Source organism: Lacerta agilis, chromosome 11 (genome assembly GCF_009819535.1).
Source record: "Lacerta agilis isolate rLacAgi1 chromosome 11, rLacAgi1.pri, whole genome shotgun sequence".
Lineage (NCBI taxonomy): Eukaryota > Metazoa > Chordata > Lepidosauria > Squamata > Lacertidae > Lacerta > Lacerta agilis.
This window is the reverse complement of record NC_046322.1, coordinates 58,157,980-58,170,620: the sequence shown is the minus strand read 5'-3', so window position 1 is coordinate 58,170,620 and position 12,641 is coordinate 58,157,980. Positions and strand designations below refer to the sequence as shown.

Genomic DNA, 12,641 nt, shown 5'->3' with positions numbered 1-12,641 from the left:
GGAGAGCAGTCGGCTCCCACTGAGTTGAAGGTTAAGCCTGAGGAAGTGGGAGAGGAACGCACACCTGCGAGGAAGGCAGTGGATGTCGGTTTACCCATGGAAGACGTGGCAGCTTCCTGTGCGCTCAGGGAGAAGCAGGTGGCTGCGGGATCGGTGCCTTTGGGGGTCTTCCATTCTCCTGTGTGTGTCCCTGGGACCCAGGGCTCTTGGCACTGCCTGGCAGAGAGAGGGGCAGGCACCCAACTTTTGTAACAATATGAATTGCCCATAGTATCTAATCCCTGCTTTGTCCTTTTTGTCCAGTGCTGATGCTTCAAAGGAAGGAATGACATCTCAAACCACAGGGGGACAGAACCCGATTCCTTTAGGCTCACTTAAGCACAAAACCTGTTGCTCGGTAAAATCTGTCTTTATAAGAACCTGTCATTAAAAGCTAATGGTCCATCTTGCCCTTTAATATCAACCCTGACTGAGAGCAGCTTGCCAGCGTCCCAGGCAGAGGTCCCAGTCACATGAGCTAGGTTTCTTTAACTGGAACAAAGAATGTGCACTGAGCAATGCCCATTCTCTCATAAATGATATTCTTTCTTTGAGGGCTGAAAATAAAGTGAGGGTACAAAGGAAGAAAAAAAAATACAAACACAAATAAATTGAAACTATGCTAATTAAGAATTGGTGCAGCACTTTCCTTTGATGTGGTGAAACAGTGGCTATGAAAACAAATTTTTAAGTTGGTTCTAAGCCAACATTTGGCAAGAAGTGGCATGTAAAGCTACTATACACAAGCAAAATTTTTAACAGAGGTGAGCCACAGAGAGTCTGAGATGCTGTGAACTATTAGTAAGGTTATAACAGATAAGTTTGTTACTGTCAAAAGAATGTTAGTATGAATAGATGAAATGGGTAGTGCCAAATAGTGGCTGTGTATAATACACTATGCAATTAAAATACTCCCCCAAAGAACTGTAGTTTACCCCTCAGAGAGCTACCACTCCCAGCACCATCAATAAACTATAGCTCCCAGGATACTTAGGGACAGCCATGTACTTCAAACATATGACATGTATGCAGCCGTAGAGGGTGGCAGCAGGAGTACCTGAGACACAACCAATCAGCTGCAGAGAAACTTACAGGAATTCAATCACTGACAAACTGAATGGCAGATTTATTCAGGGTCTGCTGAAATACATAAGCAAAAAACATTTGGAGCGAGCCTCATATCTAATGTTAAATCATGCCTCATACGCAATGTAAAGAATCTCAGTGGCAGTTTAAGAACACAGTTACTGAAACTGGATTTTTACATAGTTAGGGCTCTGACTTTAAGAATGCCCTAGTTGGAGAATCTCCTGGACTCTAAAAAGAGAAAACTGTACCTTAAGTGGTTTGTATTCCTAGTCCCAGTACTGGAAGCGTTTAGGCAGATTGTTAGCTGGCCCAACAACCAAAAACCAAACTTCTTTTTTCTGCAGACCAAGAAATTGCTGTGGCTGATGCTGCAACTCAAGAGCTGCCTCTCCAGAGCTATTCTGTATATCTGATGGATGGCATATCAACACTATGCAGTGGGATCAAATTAGTTCACAGAAAACCTTCAAAAACCCAGCTAAAATGTATAGATTTGGAGAGGCCTTTTGAGATTTTCGAGCTTCCCATTGAGTGCTAGTTCAGCCTTCTTCATCTGCTTATGAGTAATATAATCACATGTGATATAATCACAGATTCTTCTCCTGGAAATGCCGTTTTTGTTTTGGAGCTTCCTATGGGAGAAATAGGAAACCACTGAGCCCCAGGGCTTGTTGATCAGAAAGTTGGCAGTTCGAATCCCCACGACGGGGGGAACTCCCGTTGCTCGGTCCCTGCTCCTGCCAACCTAGCAGTCCCTGCTCCTGCCAACCTAGCAGTTCGAAAGCACGTCAAAGTGCAAGTAGATAAATAGGTACTGCTCTGGCAGGAAAGTAAACACTGTTTCCATGCGCTGCTCTGGTTCGCCAGAAGTGGCTTAGTCATACTGGCCACATGACCCAGAAAAACTGTCTGCGGACAAACGTCGGCTCCCTCGGCCAGTAAAGCGAAATGAGTGCCGCAACCCCAGAGTCATTTGCAACTGGACTTAACTGTCAGGGTTCCCTTTACGTTTTTATGGGAGAAATTAACTCAACCCCATTCATTGAAGACTAAATACATGTAACTGAAACAACTGTTTATTTTCTCCCAGTTTATGCTTGTTTTCATATCCCTTTCTTTCTTGCTCTCTCATTCTTTGAAAAGCACCATGTACATAAATTACATAATCATCACCTAAAGCACTTAATATCCCATGTTAGGTTTTTTCACATCCTAGGGTTGGGCAGGGGTAGGTTATAGTTCATTTCCTTGTTCTAATTCATGTGAATGAATGCAAATTTTAAATTGCCCAGTAACATCGTTGACTGAGGGAGGAAAGGTGAAGTGAATGCCTGATGCAATTAACAAAATTATTGTCAGGGAAGTTAAAATGCTTATACATTTTCTACAAATCCATTTGTAATACCTATGCAAATGAGGAAACCATTGTTTGGATGGGTAAGCTGTACAGTAATTACTGCTGGAGGTTCCACATACCTTCCCACAGTAGGGCTTGAGTCACACATAAGAGCCCTGCTGGTTCAGGCTGAAGGCCCATCTAGTCCAGCATTCTGTTCTCATAACATCCAACCAGATGCCTCTGGGAAGCCTGAAAGCATGACCTGTGCACCACAGCACTCTCCCCACCAGGATTCCCAGCAGCTGGTTCCCTAGCTCATTACAGAAGTAACTGCAGCATTATTTTGGTGTTGAATTGCTAAGATGTCTAGCAATACTTGACTGCTTTCCCCCCTAAGATGGTCAAAAAAGACATGGTGAGACATGGATACAAAAACCCCTGTTCTGAAAGTGTTGGATAGTGTGCTTTTCAAAGGTAGCGTCGCCTATCATTCATATTCTTCAATATTTCCAAAATAAATGCTAGGGAATAATAGAACAGCAGCCACCATTTTCCTTCTTAGAGTGAAACGGTGAGGAACAGTAGTCACTTAACCAGCACTGAAATAAAGTATGAACATGGCAGAACTTTTGTTAACCTGTGAATAAACTGCCATTGTTTGAAAGGGAAACATGAATGGTTAGACAGTGTTCTCAAAGTGACTAGCATGAGTTTGGCCAAACTGTGGAGGCAGTGAAGATAGGCGTGCCTGGCGTGCTCTGGTCCATGGGGTCACGAAGAGTCAGACATGACTGAATGACTGAACAATAACAACAATTATTAATATGAACAATATTTTATTAATACAGTGGTACCTCTAGTTATGAACTTAATTCGTTCCGGAGGTCCGTTCTTAACCTGAAACTGTTCGTAACTAGAGGCGTGCTTTCGCTAATGGGGTCTTTTGCTGCCGCCGGCACACGATTTCCGTTCTCATCCTGTGGCAAAGTTCTCAACTCGAGGTAACTCTTCCGGGTTAGCGGAGTTGGTAACCTGAAGCGTTTGTAACCGGAGGTGTTTGTAACTCGAGGTACCACTGTATGTCTACAATAATATTATGAGTTTCAGCCAGGAACAAAACTTTGCACTAGGCATAAAAGAATAATAAGCAAATCAGGACTCCATGCTGAATTGCCTATACTGGCTTATACTGTCCACAGTATTGTTCTGTTTTCACTTAGATTTTAGGAACCTTATTGAATGCTATTGTTTGTACTTTTATTCTTTTCTATGTAAACAGCATAGATACTTTTATTATACTGAGCAGCATAATTCTTTTATAAATAAAAGCTGAAGAAAATAGAGGGTAGGATGCCCTGGGCTATATTGATTTAATAGGCTGTTGATCCAAGCTGATAAGTGTTGGTTGTATGTGGAAACACAAAAATTAGGTCAAGAATATACATGGGAAAGCCCTAAAATGGGAATGTAGGTGTGTATGTTAATATTGGCCGGCAGGAGGGGGAAAGAAAGTGAGTTGAGCCCATTTCAAAGGAACTGATGTCAGAATCTGGTGCACTAACTGCCCTAACCAGTGAAATTGTCTTAGCAACAGCATTTTCAGTGGCTATAAGTGGGTCAAGTTGGGATTTACCAAAACCAAAAATGCAAAGGCTGCAGAAGTCTGAATGTGAGAGGAGAGCTTTGAAGAGAGGGAGCTCTGTGAATTGAAGGGGAGGGCAGCATCTTGTGTAGGAATCAGCTAGAAGAATACTGTGATTTAAAAAAAAGAATGTAGAAAACAGAGCTGTTCATTGGGGTCAAAAGGTGATTAGCAGCAGCCATGTAAAAGGGCTCAACTATATAGACTTTTTGGACTTCCTATAACACTACACCGAAGAGTAGATCAGCCTTTGCCAACCTGGTGCCCTCCAGGACTACAAGTGTCATCAGCCCCAGACAGCATGGAAGACAGCATTGATCACTAGAAGATGGGAGTTCCTATTATCTTTGCAGTAAGAATGAAAACATGAGGGGAAATGAGGGAGAAAGCTATTGTGGCTGAGAAGATACCCGGTACATCAGATTCAGATTCCTAAACAGGGTTCATTTCATGTTGCATTGCCACAACAGATACAGGATTCTTCACAGTGTTCTCTCTGGGAAGACTGTTATTTATCATTTTACTAACTGCTTTATACTCTTCATGATGTAAGACATTATGACTACCGCTTTACAGACTAAGAACGAGAGACAGACCCAAAACATAGATCCCTGATTCTGAGCCTAACATTATATCCAAACAATCACATTAACTTCATGTGGCTCAAAAAGGCGTAATACTGACCTGCCAACTTTCCCCACCCCATTTACAACTCTGCTTCATAGGAATTTATAACCATCAAATGAATCACATGCACAACATCTCTCTTTACACTTAGGCTTTAAAGACTTCATATTTTAAACCCTCCACACCTCAAAGTAGTTTCTCACAGGAATTTTTCAATCTTATTTCGCTGACAGTTCAACTAGCAGCAATTCTGGCTATCATTTCAAAAGTGTTCATAAGACTTTCCAAGCTTTGCATTCCTGTTCATTGTCCACTTGACACCCAATTCTCTCTTGAAAATTTACAGTATCTTTCTTTTCTTTTCTTTTTAACCCGAATGATCCAGGAGGATGCTTGAAGAAAAAAGTGTCATATGCTTCATTTCAGGTCAAAGGATCAAAGACAGGACAGCTGTGTCTGCCTACCGGGCTATAAGGCAGAAGGGATCGCAAATCGGTAATGCTCCCTTGGTTAAGCAGGCTTTTAGCCCCGTCAGACAGTGGCAGTGCCTTCATTCTCTCCCCACCCCCTTACTCGGAAAGAAAGCTATGCAGAGGACTAAATGACAATAATGAAGAGCCTTAAGCAATTAAAGACACAGGAAAGTTTTGTTCCCTAATTGCACAAAACACATCCACTTCCTGGCACGACAAGTCCATCAAATGCATGTACAGTTCCCTTCATAAAAAGATGTGACGGAATTAAGGCACACAGCTGCCTATTTCCCCCCCTATAATGAGGCAGTGGACGCTTTGCATCCTGCTGACAAATATTCTTTCCCCCCTTCTCTACCCACCCTTGCGATGCTGCAACAATAGAGCTTTTAAGGAGAAAAAAGCACATTCCTTGTCAATCACTCAGTACGAAAGCCAGTGTGCTTACCTTCTAGAAGCTTAAAAGGCTAGTTTCAGTGTGAAAATAAAAGAAAGATGCTTTAATAGTTCACTTCAGCATCTCCCTTCTATAGCAGCTCACTAGCAATACAGATCTCCACCATTTTTCCTCGTCACATGACTAGTGGTACTTCTAAATAAGGATGATCACCTGCCTCTGGATACCCTGCTGTATATACCAGAAGCGACAGCAGCTCTGAAGAAGCACTAGAATTCATCTGCAAATTACGATAATGGCCCCTGTGGAGTTGTGTCAAGCTTGGAATATATATATGCAGATGTACCCCCCCCCCCACATGCATAATTATATCCATATTAACTAAGAAAATCAGTGGCAGAGCTTGAAAAACTCTGCTCTTCCTATCCAGAGATGAAGCAAAAATCTACGGTGAGAGGAAAGATAAAAGCAGCAAACTTCCAATCAACTCAATAGCCCAAACCCAATTTTTCAACGTAGTACGGGGCATAATTATTTTGACATGCTCAGTGAAAGCATTTAGCAGTTAGTTGTGGCGCAGAGTTGAGCAGCAAAAGCTACATAGCTTATTTATTTTTCATACTCTGCATGAAAAGAATTATATGGAAAATTCTGTGGGGGTGTGCTGGTGGGGTAAATTTCAAACTATCAATGTACTAGATTATGCTAGCTCAGGCTGCACTTGGGGACATAGGGAATATAAATCCAAATGTACCCCAGTATCTTGGATCCATCTCAGACCCCATTATCCTGGATCCATCTCAGACAGCTCAGGACCCCAAAATCATAGCCATTTTGGGGGGCATGACTGTCCTGTCTAGGTTTTTTTTTTAATGATATCAATGATAAGTACTGTGTATCAAGGGTATGAATGTTCACATTGAACCTCAACTTCAATGAATTTAAACACACAAAACTTAAATGCATCAAACTCTAATTAAACTCAAATATGAGCAACGTCACTCCACAGATATGAGGGCAAAGCCAACGCTCTTGGATGTGAGGGTCTGGTCCTAGATCTGCTTCCTTCACAGTAAAGACGGCAATGTTTTGCTTGCTGCCAAGCAGGAACAATAACACAGCACTTGTGAGGCAGGAATGACCCCCAAAGTTCCTTGTCCACCAGTCTTGGCCAAACTGGTTCGCCGTCATGTTTTCCTCTTTAAAGCACAATCCCAGCTAGCCATTTCATATTGGCCAGGCCCTGCTGTTGACTTCCTCATCCAAGCCCATGCAAATATTTATATTACACTGTTCCAGGTTGTCAAGTCCCCGTATTCACATGGGAAACAGGAAGACCCCAGACAGTGGATCTGGACAGGTCTAAAAGGTAGAGCCCTGTGGACCAGGTACTTGAGTATAATAAGAATGAAGTGTATTTCCTTCAGCACTGATTAAAAACATGGGCTATCACCCAACAACTAAAGTTAAAGGTCAGAGCTCATAGGTCAGAGTGTGTGACCCAGGCAGCTGATTTGCATCTCCCCCCTTTTGGTGAAGGGGAGCTACACTTAGCAGGATATTGGGGAACTGTGGCTGGGTATTATGTGCTGCATTTTTGGAATGATATACGCACTGCCACGTGCAGGCAAGAACTTAGCGACTAATTTTAGCATTGGACACAATTCTTACAGCAGCTTTTTAAAATAGGTTAAGTATGATTATAGCTATTATGTTGCAGAAGGGGTTGGGGTTGAGAGATGGCAAACTCATCCAAGGCTACTTACTGCTTCATTAAAGAGGCAAGATTTGATTTAAGGATTTTTTTGCCAAAAAGAAAGATGTTTAATAATATGAGAATCTTTTTGAATTTGATTGAATATTGGATTGGAATCCGAGCAAGAAAGCAGCATTCATTTTTCCTTGATGCAGAAAAGGCTTTCGACAATTTACTTGGGGTTTAGCAGGATTTAAAGTAAATGTAAAGAAAACTAAAATAATCACCAAAAATATTAGGCACGGTGAATTAGTCAAATTAGAGTCGATTGCGGAATTGGAGATAGTGAATAAAATAAAATATTTGGGTATTGTGGTCATGGCAAATAATATAAATTTATTGATAATAATTATTCTAAAATTGGAAAGAAATGAAAGGAGATTTAGAAAGATGAAAGGATTGAATTATCATTATCAGGGAGAATAGCGGTGATAAAGATGTCAGTCATGCCCAGGATTCTGTTCTATTCCAAATGTTACTGATTGTTGGGGAAAAAAGAAGTATTTGAATTATGGAAAAGGGATTTAGGTAAGTTTATTGGATGGGGAAAGAAGCAAGAAATACAATATAGAATACTAACAGATGTTAAGGAAAGGGATGGCTGGGGGATTTCCTGACCTTAAATTATGCTTCAGCATGCTTATGTGGCTTAAAGATTGGATTTTACTCGAAAATAAAGAGCTATTGGATTTAGAAGGTTTCAAGAATTCCACTGGTTGGCATACATATTTATTGCAAGGAAAAAAAGTAAGCTAGAGAAATTTTACAGACCATACAATTAAAAAATCATTATTTAAAATTTGGGAAGATATAAAAACACACTTGAAACCAAGATACCATGGTGGGCTTCTCCACTTGAAATGACCACAATGAATAATGGGTCTAAGGAAGGGAAGTGGCCAACATACCAGGAATTAATAATAAAGATCAATTTGTTAAGACCATATCAGCAAATTAAGCAACATTGTACAAGCTAGCTTCACTAACATCGGATACAGAGCCTATTTTAAAAAACACAAAGAGATTGGATTTATGGAAACAAATCAAAATTGCAAGAACGTCTAGTCGATAATTCCGATAAACCATTAGCAAAAATATATAAATATTTATTAGAGTGGGAATTAAAAAACGAAGCAGTTAAGTGTGTGATGATAAAATGGCTCAGGATTTAAGTAGACCAATCTATAGAACACATGGGATAAGTTATGGAAGGTTAGTATGAGGTTTACAGCCTATACAGGAATTAGGAGAAATATGATGACATTGGTGTATAGATGGCATCTAACTCCAGAGAAAATGGCAAAAAAAAATTAAGTTAAAACGAATAAATGTTGGAAATGCTATGAAGAAGTTGGCAGTTATTTTCATTGTTGGTGGAAATGCAAAATGATTTATGGATTTTGGAGTGAAATATATGAAAAAAAAGATGTTGAGAGTCACGTTTCAAAAAAAATCTGAAGCATTCTTATTAAGTATGATTCCTGAAAATATACAGGAAAATAGGGGGGGGGGGAATTATATGCTTGAGCAGCAGCAAGAATACTCATAGCTCAAAATTGGAAAGCAGAGAAAATTCCAACGTTTCAAGAATGGCAGATTAAATTAGTGGAATTTATGAATTTGGCTAAGATATGGTGGCAATTAGAAATATTCCAAAACAAAAGCCTAAAGCATAGTGAAAATATGTTGAAGAGTATTTGAAAAAAAGAGTATTTGAAACAACTGATTTAGTGATTGCTTAGACTGAGATACATACAGGGATAGATATATTAAAGAAAGAGTTAATTATAGCAGATTATGAGCATTTATTAGGAAAACCGATATACAAACAATTGGAAGTCAATTTTAAATGGTTATCTTTAATTTTTGTTTTTTTCTGTTTTTTTCTTTTTTCCTTGTTTGGATTTTATATTTGTTGATTGTGTGTTTATTCTTTGTATTTTAAATAAAAAAAAGATTTGATTTAGGGACTTCTGGATGCCAACACTTGCTACCCATTCTGAAGTTGGTGGAAAGATAGGAAGCAATGAGTCGGACCACTGGTCCATTTAGCTCAGTATTGTCCCACTGACTAGCAGCAGCTCTCAAGGGTTTTAGGCAGGGGACATTCCCAGCCCCACCTGGACATGCCTAAGATCAAGACTGGGACCTTCTGCATGTAAGGCAGCTGCTGTCGCTGAGCTATGGCCTTTCCCTCCATGGCAAGGTGAGATTTGATCCAAGGTCCTGACTTCCCAAATTGCAAGTCAGTTGGTTAGCTACCACACTGCAAACCAAGTTGCACAACAGTTTTGTTTCAAATAAATTTGTTACAGACAAACAAACAAACAACAAAATTTATCATGCAATAAGGAAAGTGGTATAAACAGTTGCAATGGTTATAACATTGCCTCCCCGCCAATCTAACATCATGGGTTTGGTTTGGTTTTGCAAATGATAGGGTTACACCTTTGTTAGGAGCAACTAAAAAGTCATGAAACAACCAGCAAACCTTCCACACTTTGCATGTGAATTAACTAATTTTGAAAACTGCAAATGAAAGATCAAAATCTGTTCTCAAAGGATGGTATGGCGGTATGGTTATATGTATTTTTGGGGGTATCAGATGACAAAAAAGGAATGCAAAAAAATACATATAAGCCCTGGAAAGCTTTAACATTTATCAGCAGCGAAAGACTGGCTTCCATGAGAACTGTACTTTCATTTTGGTAGCTGTGTGTGTTCCCGGAACCAGCTCCTATACTGTCTCCCATGCAAATGACAAAGACAACAACTGTTACCAACACTGCAAGTTTTCCTCTTACAAGAGCTTGTGTACCTGCATGCTGCCTTTTGTCAAAATCATCAAACATATATGCTAAAGAGGGGAGCAGCAACCACTTCAATTCAATGCTTCACACAAAACCTTCTCATTTCTCACAGAGGAAGAACAGAGTTTTGCCAGCAGTATAAGGATTGAAGCATTTATTTATCTATTTATTTATTAAATTTCTATACTGTCCTTCAACCAAGGATCGCAGGGCGGTTTACAACACGTCATACCTTGGATCCCGAACGCTTTGTGAGTCGAAGGTTTTGGCTCCCGAACACCGCAAACCGGAAGTGAGTGTTCTGGCTTGTGAATGTTCTTTGGAACCTGAACATCCAACAGGGCTTCCGTGGCTTCCGATTGGCTGCAGGAGCTTCCTGCAGCCAATCAGAAGCCGTGTTTTGGTTTCTGAACGTTTTGGAAGTCAAACGGACTTCCAGAACGGATTCCGTTCGACTTCCGAGGTATGACTGTATAATAACACAAAAACACATAACATAGTAACAAACAGACACACAGTCTAAAAGACCACAGATTGTTTAGTCAGAGGCCTGGGAAGAGAGGCATGTATTTTCCTGGCACCTAAAGATATGTAACAAAGGTGCCAGAGTAGCGTCCTTGGGAAGAGCATTCCACAAACAGGGAGCACAAGGAGTACATGAACAAGGGCCTCAGGTGGTGATCACAGGGTCTCAGTCACTTCTTAAGGGAGCAGGTGGTCCTTGAGAGATTGCAGTCCTGAGCCATTTAAGACTTAATAGGTCAAAACCAGCACTTTGAATTGGGCCCTGAAACTAACTGGTAGCCTGTGCAGTGAGACCAGGATTGGTTTTAATATGCTCAAGCCTTCTTGCCCTCAACCTGGCTGCTGAATTCTGCACCAGCTGAAGCTTCCAAAGCGTTTTCAGAGACAGCACAAAGTATAATGCACTGCAGCAATCTAAACTAGAGGTTACCAGAGCACAGATGGCAGAGGTTAGGCTACCTTTGTCCAGAAAAGACACACTGGGTGACCAGCTGAAGCTAATGGAGGGCAGTCCACATCACTGATACCACCTGAGCCTCAAGCGACAGCATTTGATCCTGAAGGACCCACCAAGGTATGTACCTGCTCTTTCAGTGGGAGTGTAACCCCATCAAGACCAGGCAACCTCCCAGCCATCCAGTCTAGGAAACCCCCCACTAACAGTGCCTCAATCTTATCTGGATTGAGCTTCAGTTTGTTGGCTCTCATCCAGTCCATTACCAAGGCAAGACATCGGACCAGCACTTCCATTGCCTCACCTGCAGATGTAAAGGAGAAGTAGAGCTGTGTGGAATCAGCATGTTGCTGACAACGTACTCCAAAACTCTGGATGACCCCACTCTGGTTTCATGTAGATGTTCAATAGCATGAGCAATAAAACCAAACCCTGATGAACTCTACATTGAAGGCTCCATGGGGCTGAAGAGCACTCCCCAAGCAGCACCCTTCGGAACTGACCATCCAAGTAGATCCAAAGCAGTACCACTCACCCCTAACTTAGACAGCCACTCCAGAAGTATACCATGGTCAATTGTCATGGTGCTGTCAGATAGGGCATGTCCGGAGTGAGGAATTAACTCTTTATTGTCAAATGTACATTTACAAGTTAGGAAAAGGCATGTCTATCAGTCCTATGTTTCAAATGCCTCAGCTATTCCTAGATGTCCACCCAATGAGGCAGTTGTAGCAACAGGGAGGCCTCACCTCCAACCTCAGCTTATGTATCTCCCTCACCTGAGCTGCATGCAAGCAGGCAAAACTATGTCTCTGTGCAACCTGTGTTCAGACAGTCCCTGACATCAATGGTATTAAAAGCCACTGAGAGGTCAAGGCGAATTAAAAAGGACACATTTCCCGTCTCTCTCCCAACAGAGGACAACCAAAGCACTTTCTGTGCCAAAAGCAGGTTTAAACTCTGATTGAAATGGATCTAGAAAATCAGTTTCCTCCAAGAGCACCTGGATCACGTTTTCAATCATTTGCTCAAGAATCTTGCCCAAGAAGGGGAGACTGGCAGCTGGACAGTAATTACTTAGATTTTCCAAATCCAGGGAAGGTTTTTTTGAGGAATGGTTTTAGCCCTTCTTCCTTGAAGCAGGCAGGGACCACCCCCTCACACAAGGAAGCATCACATCCCTGGCCCAGCCAGATGTCCCTTCCCAACTAGTTTTTTATCAGCCACAAGTGGCAAGGGGCCAGAGTGCAAGGGGTCACCCTGACTGATCCAAGCACCTTGTCTACATCCTTGAGCCTTGCTAACCAAAACTCAAGCAGAGAGATCAGTCTCACAACAGGTTGGTACAAATGGGACCTGGGACAAAACTTTGCAGTACAGAGTACTTCTGTTCAGTTAGCCACACCATCTTCCAGGATACTCCATTCCATCTCTACTCCCTGAACAAGTCAATCAGAATTTCATTTGCAATCCTCACTTGTAAAATTCAA

The 12,641-nt window shown here is 41.4% G+C and overlaps 1 protein-coding gene across 1 annotated transcript in view; it reads right to left on the bottom strand.

Annotated features, from left to right (window-relative positions):
• The window catches only part of PRUNE2 (prune homolog 2 with BCH domain), a 135,213-nt gene that overhangs the window by 35,480 nt on the left and 87,092 nt on the right, over positions 1-12,641 (bottom strand).